Genomic DNA, 19584 nt, shown 5'->3' with positions numbered 1-19584 from the left:
AAAAAAAAAAAGAAAATTTGACTCTTACGTGTCTAAGATTTATTACTGTCAATGCCTCAGCGCCCTGTGGATGGAAAAATCCAAACTCTGAAATAATTTAAAAAGATTTATTCTGAGCCAAATTTGAGGACCAAGACCCAGAGCTATGCACAGGAATCTTGAGCAAGTGGACTCACTGTGGTTGGGTTACAGTTTGATTTTTATACATTTTCAGGGAGACAGGAATTACAGGTAGAATCATAAATCAATACATCGAGGGTGTACATTGGTTTGGCCTGAAAAGGGGAGGACATCTGGAAGTGGGGGCTTATAAGTCATAAGTAGGGATTTAGGGATTAAGGCAGGACATCTAAAAGCAGGGGCTTGCAAGTCATGGGTGGATTTAGGGATTCTTTAGTTGACAATTGGCTGAAAGAGTTAGTTTTGTCCAAAAGACCAGGAATCAGCTGAAAGGAATGTTTAAGGGTCTTCTGTCTTTCATGTGATGCTATACCAGAATAAGGTTGGGAAGTAAACAACAACATAAAACCTGTTTACTGAGATTTTATCATTTGTAGGTATGACTCGCCAGGGCCCCTTAGAAAGGAAAAATTTTCTTTTATTTTTTGGGCAAAGAAAAGATCAGAGTTTAGTCCTCAGCCCCATCTTCTAGATTTGGGGGGACAGACTCACATCACATTACAGAGCTGGAATTTTGGCTTCATTCTCTAATAATACTAACAAATCTAACCTTTAACACTACTCACACTATTGAAGCTAGTTACTGTTATTGTAACACATGTGCAGTACTGACATTACATTATAGCATCTTACAGCATGTAAAAGACTGTTCTTGCTCTTGAAGGATTTACAAAGTAATTGGAAAATTGATCTAGGCAAAAAGAGGCCTTAAAAAGAAGTCATTAGACTCTATTCATATTCCTCTCTATCCCTTTCATTCCTAATTTCTCATTTACATCCTGCAGACATATGGCCTTCTGTTCTTTTGTTCTGCCACCTAGATTTGCCCACACACATGGCTCAAAGTTCAAATCACATCAGCAAAGTGTATATCAAAACTGATGTCCAATGTGTAATGGAATTCAACTTGTACCCCCTAAATCTATATTAAAAGAAAAAAGAGGCCAGGTGCGGTGGCTCACGCCTGTAATCCTAGCACTCTGGGAGGCCGAGGCGGGCGGATCGTTCTGAGCTCAGGAGTTCGAGACCAGCCTGAGCAAGAGTGAGACCCCGTCTCTACTAAAAATAGAAAGAAATTGGCCAAACAACTAAAAATAGAAAAAAAAATTAGCCAGGCATGGTGGCACATGCCTGTAGTCCCAGCTACTTGGGAGGCTGAGGCAGAAGAATCACTTGAGCCCAGCAGTTTGAGGTTGCTGTGAGCTAGGCTGACGCCACGGCACTCACTCTAGCCCGGGCAACAGAGTGAGACTCTATCTCAAAAAAAAAAAAAAAAAAAAGTGTCCCCAACTGACCTATCATGAGGTTTTATTCAGAAAGACAGTGCAAGCTCTATAGACACTCTTTAGCTGTTGTTATCTGGAGGCAAGTGACTTAAGCACCTTGAACCTTAGTTTCCACTTCTATAAAATGGAAACAATAATAGTTCCTATTAACGCATAGATGTCTTAGGACTAATGGAAATAATACACAGGAAGTCCTTAGCAAGTACCCCACACAGAATAGAGCATTCAATAACTATTAAAGTCATTCAAAGGGGCTAGAGTGAGGCAGAGTTAGGTGACAGCCTGCAGGTACCTGGGTGGTGGCAGGAGGCCCAGCCTCCTCTGGATAACCATCCTCCCCTCCTTGCCACATCCACCTACTCATAAATTCCTGAAATCCTTAAGTCTCTCCCTTTCCCTGCCAGCTGCCCTCCCGTTCAAAATTTCTGCTTCCCTGCCCACCCCCAACCTTACCATGGGCCTCTTTCCTCTCCTTGTCTTCTCTTACCACCTCCCCCCAAAACCATCCCTCACCACATAATGAACGCTCCGGTCCCCACTCTTCGAGACTCACAAACATTTATTAAATGCCACTTCCTCCCTGAAGTCATTTCCTCCTCAAAGGTCTCTATTTTTCATCACCCTCCCCACCTGCCCCCAAAACCTGGGTCTCAGCCTGCATGCTCTGAATCTCTCCCCAATTCATTGATTCATTTTTTCATTCTTTAAGTATCCACTGAGCTCCTACTGTGTGCCGGGCACAGTGCTAGATGCTGGGAATACAGCTGTGAACAAACCAAGCAGTCTCTATCCCCCTGGAAGTACCAGTTTAATAGGAGACAGAAAAGAAGTAGAAATGAACAGGATAATCACAGATAGTGGAGACGCACTGAATGAAATCAAGAGAAAGATCTGGCAGAAAGGAACTGGGATGAGAGGAGCACTTTAGGTACGGTGGTCTGGGAAGGCCTTGCCGAAGTGATAAACACAGCAAGACATTACTGAATCCTGTACCATGTTCGTCATCCCCACTTGCAGATGGGGAACTGGAGGCTCAGAGACGTGAAGTAATTTGTCCAAAGTCACACAGCCACTAAGTGGTGGAGTTAGGATTTGAAGGCAGGTCTGACTGCAAAGCCAGTCTCAATCTCTGTGCACCCCTGCTTCCCAGGGGCCCTGTTTGCCACTCGTCCTCCCACAGAACACTACTTCTGATTATTCCCTGCTTAGACTCCTCACAGAAAATACTTTGTTCTTTTAATTATTGCTCCTTATTGAACATTAATACATGTTCTGAGCTTTATGTTCATTCTCTTATCCAATCAACTCTCAAAACATTTGCAGGAAGACAGTGCTGTCACACTACCCATTTTACAAGTGAGGAAACTGAGGCCTAAATTCACACACCTAGATTCAAATCAGGATCCGCCCAACTCTGGGACTCAGGCCTTTGACCCCTAAACTGTGCAGTCTAAGAAGTACCACCCCGGGAGGTTTGGTGGCCACCGTCAGTCCCTAGCAACAGCAAAGTCCGCGTTCATAAACTGAAATCGCATCCCCTTACTTTCCAGGTGGGGATATTGAGACTCTGAGAAACTAAGCAACTTCTCCAAGGTCACACTGCCAAGAGTGACAGGGTCAGGGTTCGAACTCAGGCGCTCTGACTCCAGAGCACTCGCTCTTTTTTTTTTTTTTGAGACAGAGTCTCACTGTGTTGCCCCGGCTAGAGTGCCGTGGTGTCATCCTAGCTCACAGTAACCTCAAACTCCTGGGCTCAAGTGATCCTTCTGCCTCAGCTTCCCGAGTAGCTGGGACTATAGGCATGCGCCACCATGCCCGGCTAATTTTTTCTATATATTTTTAGTTGTCCAATTAATTTCTTTCTAATTTTAGTAGAGACGGGGTCTCGCTCTTGCTCAGGCTGGTTTCGAACTCCTGAGCTCAAACAATCCACCCGCCTCGGCCTCCCAGAGAGCTAGGATTACAGGCGTGAGCCACCGCGCCCGGCCAGCACTCGCTCTTAATCACCCTACAGCCTTCCTTCCCCGCGAGCCCCTCTGGGCCCCCCACCTTCACTCTCCACCTCCCAGCGGCCCCGGGCCCGGGGCTATGCACCCCCTTCCCCATGCCCAGCCCCGCGGCCTCCCCCATCCGCCCCAAACACACTTACTTGAAGTGGTCCAAGGACTGGATGTTGCGGGAGGACTCGCCATGGCCCCCGCCCACCCAGCTCCGCGAGCGGCCAAACACGGTGGCGGCCCGATTCCTTGCTCGGATTCCTTCCTCACGGTCTCATGCCCCACCGCCGAGTGGCCCAGGAGGCAGCGGCAGAGGTGGTGGAGGGACCGCCAGCCAGGTTCCTCCCCGGCCCACAGCCCTGCACTCTACTGTTGATTCTTGCACTGATGGTGGTCAAGGACTGACAGACTGACATCTCCGTCCATTGAAAGGTTTTTTTGACCTTGATGGAGGTAATCCTCCTGTATTTGAGTAAATAAATTCCCAAGTTTGGAAAATTTATACCTATGTGCATAACAACTGAAAAGCTGGACAAATTTTCAAAAACAACCATTTTAGCACTCTGGAAATTGACCCAAGGATTCAACAAACAGAACTTCTGAATCTTGGTGTATTCGTCTGTTTTGTGCAGCTATAAAGGAGTACCTGAGGCTAGGTAATTTATAAAGAAAAGAGGTTTATTTGGCTCATAGTTCTGTAGGCTGTAGGAGAAGCATGGCACTGACATCTACTTCTGATGAGGGCCCCAGGAAGCCTCTACTCATGAGGAGGAGCAGGTGTGTCACATGGCGAGAGAGGGAGCAAGAGAGAGAGGAGGGGGTGCCAAGCTCTTTTAAACAACTTGCTCTCACATGAACTAATAAAGTGAGAACTCACTCATCATTCCAGGGAGGGGACCAAGGCATTCATGAGGGATCTGCCCTCATGACCCAAACACCTCCCATCAGGCCCCACATTCAACATCAAGGATCAAATTTCAACATGAGATTTGGACGGGAAAAACATTTAAACTGTACAACTTGGGTACGAAATGAATAAGTCTGTGGCATTCTTACATGGGCCTGCCCCAAATTGGCCATTCACCACCTTCCCTCTACCCTTGCCCCAGGGAGAGGGAAGGGCTCTGCTGCTGCTGCTGAAAGGAACTGACTTAATTTGGAGCATCGTCAGTTAAAGTACAGTTGATCCTTGAACAACACAGATTTGAACTGCGCAGGTCCATTTATTTGCAGATTTTCTTTCAACTCTGCCACCCCTGAGACAGCAAGACCAACCCTTCCTCTTCCTCTTTCTCCTCAGCCTGCTCAATGTGAAGACGATAAGGTTGAAGACCTTTATGAAGACCCACTTCCACTTAACGAACAGTAAATATATATTCACTTCCTTATGATTTTCTTAATAACATTTCTTTTCTCTAGCTTACTTTATTATAAGAATACAGTATGTAATACATATAACTTAACAAAATATGTGTTAATCGAGACTGTTTAAGTTATCAGAAGACTTCCAGTCAACAATTGGCTATTAGTAGTAAGATTCGCAGAGTCAGCTGGCGCAGCCAGTAGGCCCCGCCCTAAAAACGTGATGGGGAACGCCTCCCACTCATTTCCGCCCCTCACTTCCGCTTCCGTCAAGTAAGGGGTCGTGGCCGCACCCGTTCCTCTCTCACCCAGGTGTGGGCGACTTGCTATGTCTGGCCTCAAAGGGAACACGGTAATGACACCCAGCTTCGACGGTGGGAGGGCCGGGTTGGGGGCTGGCAGCGGCGGCGCCACCCCCCCGGGAGGGCAGCTTTTGGCTACCGAGAAGGAGGCCACAGCCCGCCCAGATGTAGGGGGAGGGGAAGCCGGCGCAGTGACTGGCGGAAGCCCCAGGGGGAGCCCCCCGGCCTCCCTCACGCCAGACGCCTGGAGGGTCGCGCGGCCGGCACCCATTGGTGCCACGGTCCCCGACGTCACCGCCACCCCTGCGAGGCTGCTGCTCTTCCCGCCCAGCCGCCCCACGTTGCCGCCGGAGGGGATGGAAGCCTCAGCCGCCGACGCCATCCTGGCGCCCGAAGATGAGGTGAGCGGGTGTGAGCTGGAGCCTCCCGGGATGCCGGCGGCTGGCCCGCCCTTGCTGGAGTCGGTCGGGGAGGCCAGTTATGGCCCCAGCACGGATGGGTCACTACCCTCGCCGCCACCCCCAGCAGAGGAGGAGGACGACGAGTTGTACTGGCAGTCGCTGGAGATTATCTCTCGGTACTTTTGGGAGCAGGCAGCCGGCGCCAAGGATGCAAAGCCAATGGGCAGGCCTGGGGCCACCAGCAGGAGGGCGCTGGAGATCTTGCGACGGGTCGGGAGCGGTATTCAGCGCAGACTCGAGACGGCCTTCCGAGGCCTGCTTCGGAAACTGGACGTGAAAAACGAAGATGATGTGAAATCTTTGTCTTCAGTTATGGTCCGTGTTTTCAGTGACAACGAAACAAACTGGTGCAGGATTGTGACTCTAATTTCTTTTGGTGCTTTTGTGGCCAAACACTTGAAGAGCATAAACCAAGAAAGCTGCATCGAACTATTAGCAGAAAGTATCGCGGGCATTATTGTAAAGACAAACCGAGACTGGCTAGTGAAACAAAGAGGCTGGGATGGGTTCGTGGAGTTCTTCCATGCAGAGGATCTAGAAGGCAACATCAGAAATGTGCTGCTGGCTTTTTTACTTTTTGCTGGAGTAGGAGCCGCTTTGGCATATCTAATAAGAAGAGCCTTGTAAGTGCAGTTTTTGACTTCTAACTGACAACAGCCTCCAGAACCACGTGTCAAATCAAAAGTATTTACGAAGTTGAACTTTAAGCTACCCAGGCTGTGACCTCCAAGAGTTCCACTCTAGCAACCTAGCCAGAAAAGCAAGTGGCAAGAGGATCATGGCTAACAAGAATAAATAAATGGGAAAAGTGGTCCCCCTTGATTGAAGAGTCACTTTCTGAAAGAAGAAAAAGTTCGGTTTCAGCAGCAAGCAAACTTTGGGAGGCCATGGGGGAGGACTTTTAGATTTAGTGAAGATGCGGTGGAAAGACTTACTTCCTTGTTGAGAATAGGAGAGTGGCCAGTAGCTGGGCTAGTCATAGAATTCATTAAATATGCCCACAAATTCATTCATGGACTTGGGTGAATGTTCAGGACTTTTATACCTGTTCTATGTTGGCTTGGTTTGAATGATTCTTAGTTTATTAGGCTAGTACTGGCCAAGAATACTTGACTTAGGCTTAATAATTAGTTACAAATATGAAATATCCTCAGTTTTTAAGGCAAAATCAACTTGTAAACGTATTTGTAAAAATGGTATGTATTTTTACAGAAAGTCTATTTCTTGGAAAAATAAGGAGGGGGTCGAGTCTCTAAATTAGTCTTTTTCATACCCTTTTGAACTTAGAAACTTCTGTGGTTAGGAACCTATTTCTTACAGGTTTATGCTAAACTTTGTCCTGGTCAGTTCTAGAGTGTATACAGAACCAATTGATGTAATTGTATGCAACCTGGTTGTAGTGGAACAAATTTGATTCACAAATATGCAGGCTTTAATATTCCTGTCTGATTTTAGAAGCAGTCCGTACATGGGTTTTTCTTTGAAAACCTGGGATTGAGAGGTTGAAGAATGGAAATTAATCTTTTCACTTTGTCATATGTAAGTTTCCAATAATTGAATCAAAGAAAAGTTTTAAGGTTGGGGGGACTGATGACTTATAAATAATGGGCTCTGACTGGGCAACTACTTATTTGAGTTCCTTTTATTTGACCTAATTTAACTGGTGAAATTTAAACTGAGTTGATAAGCTCATCTTTAAAGATTTTACTAAAAGATTTTTGGCTGTTCCAAATGGGACTTACTAGTGTGTGTATAAAAAGATCACATTAGATGGATGGATGAGAGATACTTCATTCCTTGTTTGCTTAATAAATTGTAAAATGATGGCTTGGAGTCTAACCATGGTGCTATTATTAGGCTTGCTTGTTAAACACAGGTCTAAGCTTAGTATGTCAATAAAACAAATACTTAATGTTTCAAAAAAAAGATTTGCAGAGTCAAGAAGTTATATGCAGGCCGGGCGTGGTGGCTCACGCCTGTAATCCTAGCTCTCTGGGAGGCTGAGGCGGGCGGATTGTTTGAGCTCAGGAGTTCAAAACCAGCCTGAGCAAGAGCGAGACACTGTCTCTACTAAAAATAGAAAGAAATTAATTGGACAGCTAAAAATACATAGAAAAAGATTAGCCGGGCATGGTGGCGCATGCCTGTAGTCCCAGCTACTCGGGAGGCTGAGGCAGAAGGATTGCTTGAACCCAGGAGTTTGAGGTTGCTGTGAGCTAGGATGATGCCACGGCACCCTAGCCTGGGCAACACAGTGAGACTCTGTCTCAAAAAAAAAAAAAAAAGTTATATGCAGAATTTTGGGCAGGGAGTTGTTGCCCCTAATTCCTGCGTTGTTCAAAGGTCAGCTGCAGTGATCTCTCTGGCACGCAGACAAGAAGTGCTGCTAGCCTGAGTCTGAGGACCATTTGGTGCAGGCAACAGAAGATCAGACTAGCAGGGGATGTAACAGGGAATTGCAGAAAGTGAGACAGCCATAATGGACTTGCTAAGCAATTCTATGCACATGCATAGCAGAGACCAAATTGAGCACTAGCTACCCACACATCTCTATGTGAATGCACAGACAAAAAGCAAGAGGGCCAGGCACAGTGGCTCATACATGTAATCCTAGCACTTTGGGAGGCAGAGGCAGGAGGATTGCTTGAACCTAGGAGTTCAAGACCAGCCTGGGCAACATAATGAGACCTCGTCTCCATCAAAAATAAAAAATGTAGCCAAGTGTGGCGCACACCTGTAGTCCAGCTACTTGGGAGGCTGAGGCAGGGAGATCGCTTGAGCCCAGGAGTTGGAGGTTGCAGTAAACTATGATCAAGTCACTGTACTCTAGCCCAGGCAACAGAGTGAGACCCTGTTTCAAAAAATAAAAATAATTGTAACAGGAAATGGAAAAAGCGTGGTGTAGGAAATGCAGCAGTAACCAGTGACGTAGTTGTTTATTATTATCAAGTATTGTGTACTGTATGTAATTGTATGTGTTATACTTTTAATATGAGTAGTAGCACAGCAGGTTTGTTTACACCAGCATCATGGCAAACAAGTGAGTAATGCATTGCTCTGTGATGTTAGGATGGCTACAACATCACTAGGTGATAGGATTTTTTTCAGCTCTGTTATAATCTTATAGGACCACTGCCATATATGCAGTCCATTGTTGACTGAAACGTCATTATGCAGCACATGACTGTGTAGTATTTTTTTTTTTTTGAGATAGAGTCTCACTCTGTCACCCTGAGTAGAGTGCAGTGGCGTCATTGTAGCTCACAGCAACCTCGAACTCCTGTGCTCAAGCAATCCTCCTGCCTCAGCCTCCCAAGCAGCTGGGACTACAGGCACATACCATGACACCCAGCTAATTTTTTTCTATTTTGAGTAGAGATGGGATCTCACTCTTGCTCAGGCTGGTCTCGAACTTCTGAGCTCAAGCAATCCTCCTGCCTCGGCCTCCCAGAGTGCTAGGATGACAGGCGTGAACCACCTCGCCTGGCTGACTGTATAGTATTTTTTGTTGGCAGTTTGTTTTTTTCATTCCATTTTCTCCTGGCCCACAAGGTGTTTGCTGAGAAATCTGCTCATATCTTATGGAGATTCCCTGGTATGTGACCAGTTGATTTTATCTTGCTGTTTTCAAAATTCTCTCTTTGTCTTTCAATTTTGAGAAGTTGACTATAACATGTTATGAGCCCAGGTGTGGTAAGGGCCCCAATGGCCATCCTTCTGGAGGACATAGGCAGTAAACATGGGCAATGTTTGCATAGTGCCATCTCTCCTGGCTGGCAGAGAGCACAAGCTGTAAGGGCATGGCTGCCTCTACCTAGATTTCAAAGGATAGAGCCACCTGGAGCCTCAGGCACAGGACCCAGATAGAGGGCTACTCTCAGGGTGAGGCTATTACAGAAAGCCTCCACTAGGGCAATGCCTAGTGGAGCCATGGGACTTTACCAATCTGGACTCTTGGTTGGGTGTGATCCCCTACTCATGGCTATGCTAGGCATTGCCCTAGTCGGGGACTCTCTGAAGTGACCCTACCTACTGAGGTTTACTGCCTGTGTCATCAGTTCATTCACGCATATGCAATTAATTTTTGTTTCATGTGTGTCAATTGCATCTTGGATGAGGAGTCTGCCTTCATGAGATACACCTATTTCTGGAGTATAAAGGGTCCTGGAAACTCTGACTCATTCCATTCATTTAAGTCTGAAACCTGTCTAAGCGATATCAGTTCAGAGGCCTGTAACCAAGTGTCTATCCTCTGTTAGGTATTAATAGTTAAGAGTAGCTGATATAGTCCTATCCACAAGCCTCTAGGACTGTTCTCCTTTGTTGTAGACACAAATTCCAGGCAATACCTTATAGCAGAGACTTTAAGTATACACCAAGAAGCAGAAACATATTTGATAATGAGACTGAAAGGGTATAGTGAATTTATTACAGTCACCAATATTAGAATGGCAGAGACTAAAATTCTCTATTGGCACATAGTACAGAACCATTTCTTTTTTCTTTTTCTTTTTTTTTTTTTTTTGAGACAGAGTCTCACCCTGTTGCCCCGGTTAGAGTGCCATGGCGTCAGCCTAGCTCACAGCAACCTCAAACTCCTGGGCTCAAGCGATCCTTGTGCCTCAGCCTCCTGAGTAGCTGGGACTACAGACATGCGCCACCATGCCCGGCTAATTTTTTCTATATATATTTTTAGTTGTCCGGCTACTTTCTTTCTATTTTTTAGTAGAGATGGGATCTCACTCTTGCTCAGCCTGGTCTCGAACTCCTAACCTCGAGCGATCCACCTGCCTCGGCCTCCCAGAGTGCTAAGATTACAGGCGGGAGCCACCGCGCCTGGCCAGAACTATTTCTATAAGAGTTTGATCAATGTTTTCCCTTGAGTTTAAGAAAATATTTAACAGTGAGGGCATTGCAGGTCTCCGGTGCATTTCCATAAATTGTATAATTTCTGAAATATTTACATTAATACCATGTTATTTATACAAATTTAACCTAGGAAAGGCTGAGCGTCTCTTCTGAATTGACAATTCTTCCCATTCAGCCTCACAATAGTGTTAATTATGAAATATGAAGAAGCTATCCTAAAAATTTTATTTTATTTTTCTATATTTGGAATCCTTTCTTCGGAAGACAAAATCAAAACAACTTGTCAGAAGAGATTAAGACAGAATCATGGATACCTTAAAAACAACACTGGGTTATCTAATCAAAATGACAATAAAATATTTACAAATAACTATAGAGGAAGGTAACATGGTTATAAGAAAACTTAATTCTTATACCTATGTTCTTTGTGTGCACCTTTGGATGGACATATGTATATTATTTTAAATCAAAAACATAAAAGCAATAAAGTGCAGATTAAATTATTCCTGTGATATATGAAATCTCTACTATCAGGCAGATTACACAGAAGGTAAATATTTCCTCTTATTACCATTTGAGGAGAGCTTGAAGGTCAATTTCTCATTCAAAAAAATTTTTTTTACTTTGAAATAATTATAGATTCACAGGAGGTTGCAAACAAATGTGCAGAAAAGTTCTGTACTCTTCCCCCAGCCTTCCCCAGTGTTAACAACTTACCCAACTATAGAGCAATATCAATATCAAAATACTAATATTGGTACAATTCATGGAGCTTACTCAATTTCAACAGTTATATATGCAGTTGTGTTTGTGTGTGTAGCTCTATGCAGTTTTATCACATATGGCCTTGTATAACCACCACCACAATCAACATATTCAACTGTACCATCACAAGACTCCTTCAGGTTACTCATTTATAGTCACACCAATCTCATCCCCTCCAGTCTCTAATTCCTGGCAACCTTGAATCTCTTCTCCATCTCTACAATTATGCTATTCCTGAATGTTACATAAGTAAAATCATGTGGTATGTGAGCTGTTAAGATTGGCTTTTTTTTTTTTTTACTCATCATAATGCCCCCGAGATCCATCCAAGTTGTTATATGTATCAATAATTCATTCATTTTTTTTAATGTCGAGTAGTTTATTTAAACATTCACCCACTGAAGGGCATTTGGGTAGTTTCCAGTTTTTTACTTTTATGAATAAAACTGCTATTAACATTCATGTACAAGTTCCTGCATGAAAATAACTCTTTATTTCTCTGGGATAAATGCCAAGAGTACAATTGCTGGATCATATGGTAAGTCCATTTTAGCTCTGAAAGGATCTGCCAAACTATTTTCCAGAATGACTGTACCATTTTACATTCCCACCAGCAATGTATGAATAGTCCAGTTTCTCCATATCCTCACAGGCATTTGCTATTATCAGTATTTTTTCATTTTAGCCATTCTGATAGTTGTGTAGTGATATCTCATTGTAGTTTTTTTTTTTTCTTTTCTTTTTTTTTTTTTGAGACAGAGTCTCACTCTATTGCCCGGGCTAGAGTGCCGTGGCGTCAACCTAGCTTCCTGGGCTCAAGCGATCCTTCTGCCTCAGCCTCCCGAGTAGCTGGGACTACAGGCGTGCGCCACCATGCCCAGCTAATTTTTTTCTACTTTTAGTTGTCTGGCTAATTTTATTTTTAGTAGACACGGGATCTCGCTCTTGCTCAGGCTGGTCTCGAACTGCTGAGCTCAAGTGATCCTCCTCAAGCGATCCTCCCTCCTCAGCCTCCCAGAGTGCTAGGATTACAGGTGTGAGCCACCACGCCCAGCCCTCACTGTAGTTTTACATTGTATTTCTCTAATGATAATTACGTTGAACCCCTTTTCATGTGTTTATTTGCCATTTGTACATCCTCTTTGACGAAAAGTCTGTGCATATTATTTGTCCATTTTTTTCAGTTTTTAAAAATCAACATTATCTACATACAATAAAATGTACTCATTTTAAATGTACATTTTTATAGGTTTCGAAAAATGTATATATCAGTGTAATCACCACTGTAGTTAAGATTTAGAACATTTCCGTCACCCCAAAAACCTCCCTCATGCTCCTTTGCAGTTAATCTCTGACTCCCTGTCCCAGGCAACCAATAATCTGCTTTTTATCATGGTCGTGGTAGATTAGCTTTCCTTTTTCTTCATCAAATTGTTTGTTTGTTGTGATGTTGAGTTTTAGGGTACTTTCGTCTTTTTGTTTTTGTTTTTAGAGACAGGGCCTCACCATGTTGTCCAGGCTGGAGTGCAGTGGCTATTCACAGGCCTGATCCCACTACTGATCAGCACAGGAGTTTTAACTTGCTCCATTTTTGACCTGGGCCGGTTCACCCCTCCTTAGGCAACCTGGTAGTCCCTGCCTCCCAGGAAGTCACCATATTGATGCTGAAATTAGTGTGGAGAGCCAGTGGGCATAGTGCACTATAGCCTAGAACTCCTGGACTCAAGGGATCCTCCCACCTCAGCTTTCTGAGTAGCTGGGACTACAGGTGCATGCCACTGTGCCCAGCTTTTTTTTTTTTTTTGAGACAGAGTCTTGCTCTGTCACCCTGGGTTGAGTGTAGTGGCATGATCATAGCTGACCGCAACCTCAAACTCCTAGGTTCAAGTGATCCTCCTACCTTAGCCTCCCTAGTAGCTGGGACTACAGGCCCCTGCCACCATGCCTGGCTAATTTCTTCTATTTTTAGTAGAGACGGGGGTCTTGCTTTTGCTCAGACTGGTCTGGAACTCCTGAGCTCAAGTGATCCTCCTGCCTCAGCCTCCCACAGTGCTAGGATTACAGGAATGAGCCACTGCGCCCAGCATGTACTCAGCTTTAACAGAATCTTTCACAAGTAAAAATTTTTAATTTTGTTGAGGTTGAATTTATCAAGTTTTCATTTTATTCATCATGTGATTTGGTGTCAATTCTAAGAACTTTGACTAGTCTTACCTAGGTCCCAAAGAATTTTTCCTGTATGCTTTTTTAGAAGTTTGTAGTTTCATATTTTACATTTATGTCCATTATCTATTTTGAATTAATTTTAATATAAGGTGTTAAGTTTAGGTCAAGGTTCATTTTTTTTTTTTGCTAATGTATATCCAGTTTATCCAGCACCATCTATTGAAAAGGCTATTCTTCCCCCATTGAATTGCTTTTGATTCTTTGTCAAAAATTAATTAGAAATATTTGTTGGTATCTATTTCTGTGTTCTATATTTTATTTCATTGATCTGTTTTTGTATCCCTCTGCAATTTATCATTGTAATAGAGACAGAGCTAGATTCTAGTTTTGCATTAATGTAGTGTAGGCAGTAAAATTTCACAATTTTTTTTTCTCATGAACCAATCCATCAAAACAAAGTCAAACTTCCACAAAATTTTAGCACATTTCATCGCTTCTTTATAGACTCGGTATTATAACTATTGTAAATGAAAATTCCTTTTCTGAAAATCTGTAACTTTGTATAACTATTAAAGCTTTTTCTTTTCCTCTCCTCTTTCACATTCTGAAACAATTAGATGTTTTTAAAAAAAACTATTACCTTTTTACCTTGATTAACCAAAACACAAGCATTATGTTATATACCCAAGTTTATTTCTCTGTTATTGTTGTTCCTAATATAATTTCAACCACTCATGCTAATAATAACTTTTGACCCAAAGTAACTTCCTTCCATTTCACTGGAAGATAAATAATTGAGAAATGTTGTACACTAGAATTTAATCAAACTAGCAAAGCTTATGAATACACAACTTTGTAAAGTCTAACACTTATTTTTATGCCTTAAAGTGTCAAAAATGTCTGTTAACATAGCTGAGACATAGTCCTACACAATATTAAAAAAATGAAGCAAATGTATGTCAGTTTGAAATTATGGTTAGTAATGATTACTTTTAGTATTCTATTTCATTTAGAAATTATCTAGCAAAGATTGTTCATTAGTTTGATTTGATACTAATCTAAGTGTTTAATTTACTAAGAATGATGAAAATTATGTTCAAGCTACAAAACGTAATTACAGTTTTTTTTCAGGTTTTTTTTATTATTCTAAAACTGTGTTTATCAATTGTCATTTGCATCATTAAAACATGTACAATTGAAGAAAAGATAAATAAAAAATCTTCTAGAAAACTTAGAGGAGGTATAAAGAAATGATCAAGACATTTAGATTTGTTATAACTGAAGAACTAGAAATAGTTTTTCAGAGTTGCCACTTCATTATTTAAATTTGGACACATTTTTTTAAAGAGAAAACGAAACAAGTCTATGGAATATATAACCGTCACTCCTCATTCATTTATTCTCACAAATATTTACTGAAATACTATGTACTTTAAGTAAAATTGAGTAAAAGACCATTCTTTGCCTGCCTAATTGTATTTTTTAATGAAATCATCTAACCCAGGTAACAGTGATATTATAGACCATAGAATTTTTCAATACAGGAAAGCATTATGTCATGACTTAAAAAAATACATTAAACATTTGATTAGTAAGCATATATCCCTATACATAATGCATATATGTGTATGTGTAAAACAGTACTATATACTTTTAATTTTTTATGTAAGGGAAATCAATATTGAATCTTTTGAAGGAAGATGAAAACCAACAAAGACATTAATATTGATTTCTGTATGAATTAATAGATTAAGAGTATTCCTTCAGCAAACACTTGTTGAGCAAATACTATATTCTGAATACCATTGTAAGTCCAAAAATAGATACAGTTGATGTAAAAAGTTTGTCAGAATAATGATGGAACTTAGTAGAAGGGAAATTTACATTTTTCATTATTTTAAAGAGTATGTAGGAATAATGTTAGCTTGTTTGATTAGTAAACAAAAATTAAAAGGTTTAAGAAGTTCACATTAAGTACTATCTTCAAAAAAAAGGTCTTATAAAAGTAAAATGTATGCTTTATTATATTTAATATACATTTTAAAAAAGACCTGGAGCTGTTTTTTTTTCTTTCTTAAACTTAAATTATCAAACCAATCTAAACTGTCTAAAGGTTCATTTTAATTTTATAAACATAAATTCTTAAAATGTTTCTGAGCTAGCTATTTGGATTTTACGAATGTATAATGTATTTCAAGTATTAGAAGTTCATTTTTAAAATTTTCTGGCATTTATAGGAATATTAGATTTATATAAGTGATTATGTATGTATAAATCACAACTAATCTGCTGAGTAGGTGTTATAATCTAATTTATTATTACCCTTCATAGGTAATACATGAGAGAGAAAGAGCTTTCTAATTTAGAAAAACATATATAGGGAGTACTTATAGCTTCAGTCCTACAGCTTCTGCTACACATCCAGAGTAAACACGTAAACACAAAAACTCATAGGTCTAAATATGAAAGAAGCATTCTCCTTTGCAACAGACACAAATTTCTTAATTGATTTGACTTTGCAAACAGACAAACAAAAAGCCTAAAGAAATCAGATTCTCTGTTTCTCACCCAACAGAAAATAACTCTCCACCATCCAGCCAATAGAGATCACCAAATGGTCAAAAAAAACAAAACAAAACAAAACAGATTCCCAATCATGCTGCCACCAGGGAGAAATAACTTTGTTATCATGTGCAACACAAAAATCAGTAGAGAGAAGAAAATAAAACCTACAGAAATGGAATTGCAAAGTTAAAGTTCCATTGCTTCTTGAGATTCACTCTCACAGTCAAGAAAATAAACCTGGGCTTAGGCCAGGCACGGTGGCTCACGCCTATAATCCTAGCACTCTAGGAGGCCAAGGCGGGCGGATTGTTTGAGCTCAGGAGTTTGAGACCAGCCTGAGCAAGAGTGAGACCCCGTCTCTACTAAAAAAAATAGAAAGAAATTATCCAGACAACTAAAAATATATATAAAAAAAAAAATCAGCCGGGCACAGTGGCTCTTGCTTGCAGTCCCAGCTACTTGAGAGGCTGAGGCAGGAGGATTGCTTGAGCCCAGGAGTTTGAGGTTGCTGTAAGCTAGGCTGACGCCATGGCACTTTAGCCCAGGCAACACAGTGAGACTCTGTCTCAAAAAAAAAAGACAAAAAAAAACCTGGGCTTAAACAGGGTATAATGTGCATTTCTCTGGTAACCGTTTACTTGTTTCCATTAGGTAATTCAATTTCTGCATTGCTGTGCATCCTCGAAAACTATCATAGTATAATTTAAAACTGAGAAAAATCATGGTACTCAGGCAAATATAAAATGAACAAATGTCAAAGATTTTACTTATTAATTAATGAGCCAACCATCAAGATGTCATGACTGGATCAAACGTCATTTTAAAATATAGAGTATTGATAGGAAGATAAAATTGTTGGATTAGATACAAACTAGATAGTGTCCAAGAGGGCCATAAAACTTTGAAGCTATTTGTCTACCAGACAGAAATTATTTGCATCTAGACTAGACAAAAATCTGTATGTTAACATGCAACTTCACTAAATCTGGTACTTTAAATAAATAGTAACAATGAGTTGAATAAGTTATTACCCTGAGTTCTCTAGTCTAGGGGGTCAGCAAATATAGCCTGTGGGCCAATCTAGCCACTCTTATTTGTTTACGTAAGGTTCATGCTACAACAGCAGAGTTGAGTAATTGTGACAGAGATCATATAGCCCACAAATCCAAAAATATTTATTATCTGGACCTTTATAGAAAAAGTTTTCTCACTGTTGCCCTAGATAATCTTTGAGTTACCTTGTCCTTCTTATAGCATTGAAAATAAGCACCCCTCCCCCAAATCTTTTTGCATTATTTGCGATTTTTCTAATACTGCTCTGATTCTGCCTTGGTGGAAATACTTTCCCTATTTTGGGTTCATGTATTTGTTTGTAACTCTCTTATGTAACATTATATCATGTACTATGATCTTTTTCCTACTAAATTTAAGTTTATTGAGAGCATCTTGTTCATCTTTGTATCTGCTATAGCACTTAGCACAGTGCCTTGCAAATAGTAGATATTCAATAAATCTCTGTTGAAATGAATTGAATGAAAACTAAAACATGGAATGTGAAGGCTCAGGGAAACCTTGAGGTTGGAATTGCTTGGGGAGGACTGCAGGGATGGGTGGGTGAAAGATAAATGTATTACTATGTAAAATTATATAAATGCAAAATATAAAACCTTCCACTAAATTTATTATACTCAAGGACCCATACACTTATCTATAATGTGCCATAGTTTCTCCATCTCTGTGATGTAAATATTATTAGTCAGTTACCTAACAATTTGGAATGTATCTTAGTTTATTTGTGTTGCTATAAAGGAATACCTGAGACTGGTTAATTTATAAGGAAAAGATGTTTATTTGGCTCACAGTTCTTCAGGCTATACAAGAAGCATGGTGCCAATATCTTCTTCTGATGAGGTCCTCAGGCTGCTTCCACTCATGGAGGAAGGTGAAGGGGAAGCAGCATATGCAGAGATCACACATGGTGAAAGAGGAAGCAAGAAAGAGAGAGGAGGGAGATACCAGGGTCTTTTTAACAACCAGCTCTCTCGGGAATTAATGGAGCAAAAATATGCTCATTATTGTGAAGATGGCATGAAGCCACTCATGAGAGGTCTGCCCTCATGACCCAAACACCTTGCATTAGGCCCCACCTCCAACTTCGAGGATCAAATTTCAACGTGAAGTTTAGAGGGTCAAATATCCAAACTATGCAGAATGTCACTAAACTCAGAATAAATAACTTGCATTTTATTAGCACTTTTTCTTACTGAAAATTAACACATTTGATCAATAAAAGTTTATCTAGTACTGACAATGGCAAATTGTTGAAAACCATGTTTATGTAATAATATATTCCAATTTTTTAAAAAAATTGGGAACATATTGTGACGAAGGAATTTTTTTTGTTATTTTCATATGTAGCACGCGGTCTAGAAGATACACAGTTGACCCTTGAAAAATGTGGGGATTGTGGCCCTGAACCCCTGTGCAGTTGAAAATGTGTGTATAACTTTTGATTCCCCCCAAATTTAACTACTAATAGCTTACTCTTGACTGGAAGCCTTACTGATAACATAAACAGTAAATTAACACATATTTTGTATGTTACATGTATTATATACTGTATTCTTACAATAAAGTAAGCTGGAGAAAATATTATTAAGAAAATCATAAGGAAGAGAAAATATATTTACTATTCATCAAATGGAAGGGGGTCATCATAGAGATCTTCATCCTCATTATCTTCATATGAGTAGGCTGAAAAGGAGGAAGAAGAGAAGGGATTGGTGTTGTTGTTTCAGGAGTGGCAAAGGCAGAAGAAGTGGAGGAGGTGGAAGGGGACACAGGAGTGGCAAGCACATTCAGTGTAACTTTTGTTGAACAATATCTGCGTATAAGTAGGCCCGAATAGTTCAACTCCATGTTGTTCAAGGGTCAACTGTACTTTGTATGACGATATTTGGGGTTTTCCAGAACATTTGGGTGGTTTAGGAAGACAAGTAGACTGAATGTTACCTTGACTCCCCTAAAAGTTCCATGTCACCATACAAATTGTACTTAGTAAATATCATCTGAATTAAATTGAAATATGATTTTATCCTATCACGGAGGGTTGTGAGGTAGATAAGCAGCAAATGCTTTTTTTTTTTATCTTATAAATGAGAAGTTCAAGCATAGTCTTATTGCCGTTAGGCTTTGACCTAATGGCAATAAGCTTATCTGACATTGAGCCAAATATTTCTGTAAAGAAAAACTCAAAATAGGACACATACTATTTCAACTAGAAATATGTGTAAAATGTATGAATTTTCCTAAAAGAAAGTAATTTTAAGCACACTTAAAATATTCTACTGCCTCTCCAATTTTACCTAAGCCTGTATTTTTCTGTGAAGGGTTTTTAAATTTTTTTTCTGAAGGATTGTTCAGTTAATGTCAGATACCAGCTCTTTTTTTAAAAAAAAAATAATTAAATTGGCCAGTCATTTCAGATATTAAGTGAGAATGTGATTAGTTGATTTCACATTTAACAATTTAACTTCAATAAAAAGCAGCTCATAGTTTTCTCCATGGGCTTCTCTGAAACAAATGAATACAAATTAAAGTATGATCTTTCCACTGGGGTTTAAACCATAAT

The 19584-nt window shown here is 40.6% G+C and overlaps 1 pseudogene; it reads left to right on the top strand.

Annotated features, from left to right (window-relative positions):
• Window positions 1-5153: 5153 nt before the first annotated feature.
• Window positions 5154-6215, top strand: LOC105810652 (annotated as a pseudogene).
• Window positions 6216-19584: the final 13369 nt, after the last annotated feature.

The sequence above is a fragment of the Propithecus coquereli genome, unplaced genomic scaffold, assembly GCF_000956105.1.
Source record: "Propithecus coquereli isolate 6110/MARCELLA unplaced genomic scaffold, Pcoq_1.0 Scaffold104, whole genome shotgun sequence".
Classification (NCBI taxonomy): domain Eukaryota; kingdom Metazoa; phylum Chordata; class Mammalia; order Primates; family Indriidae; genus Propithecus; species Propithecus coquereli.
This window is presented reverse-complemented; position numbering and strand designations above follow the sequence as displayed.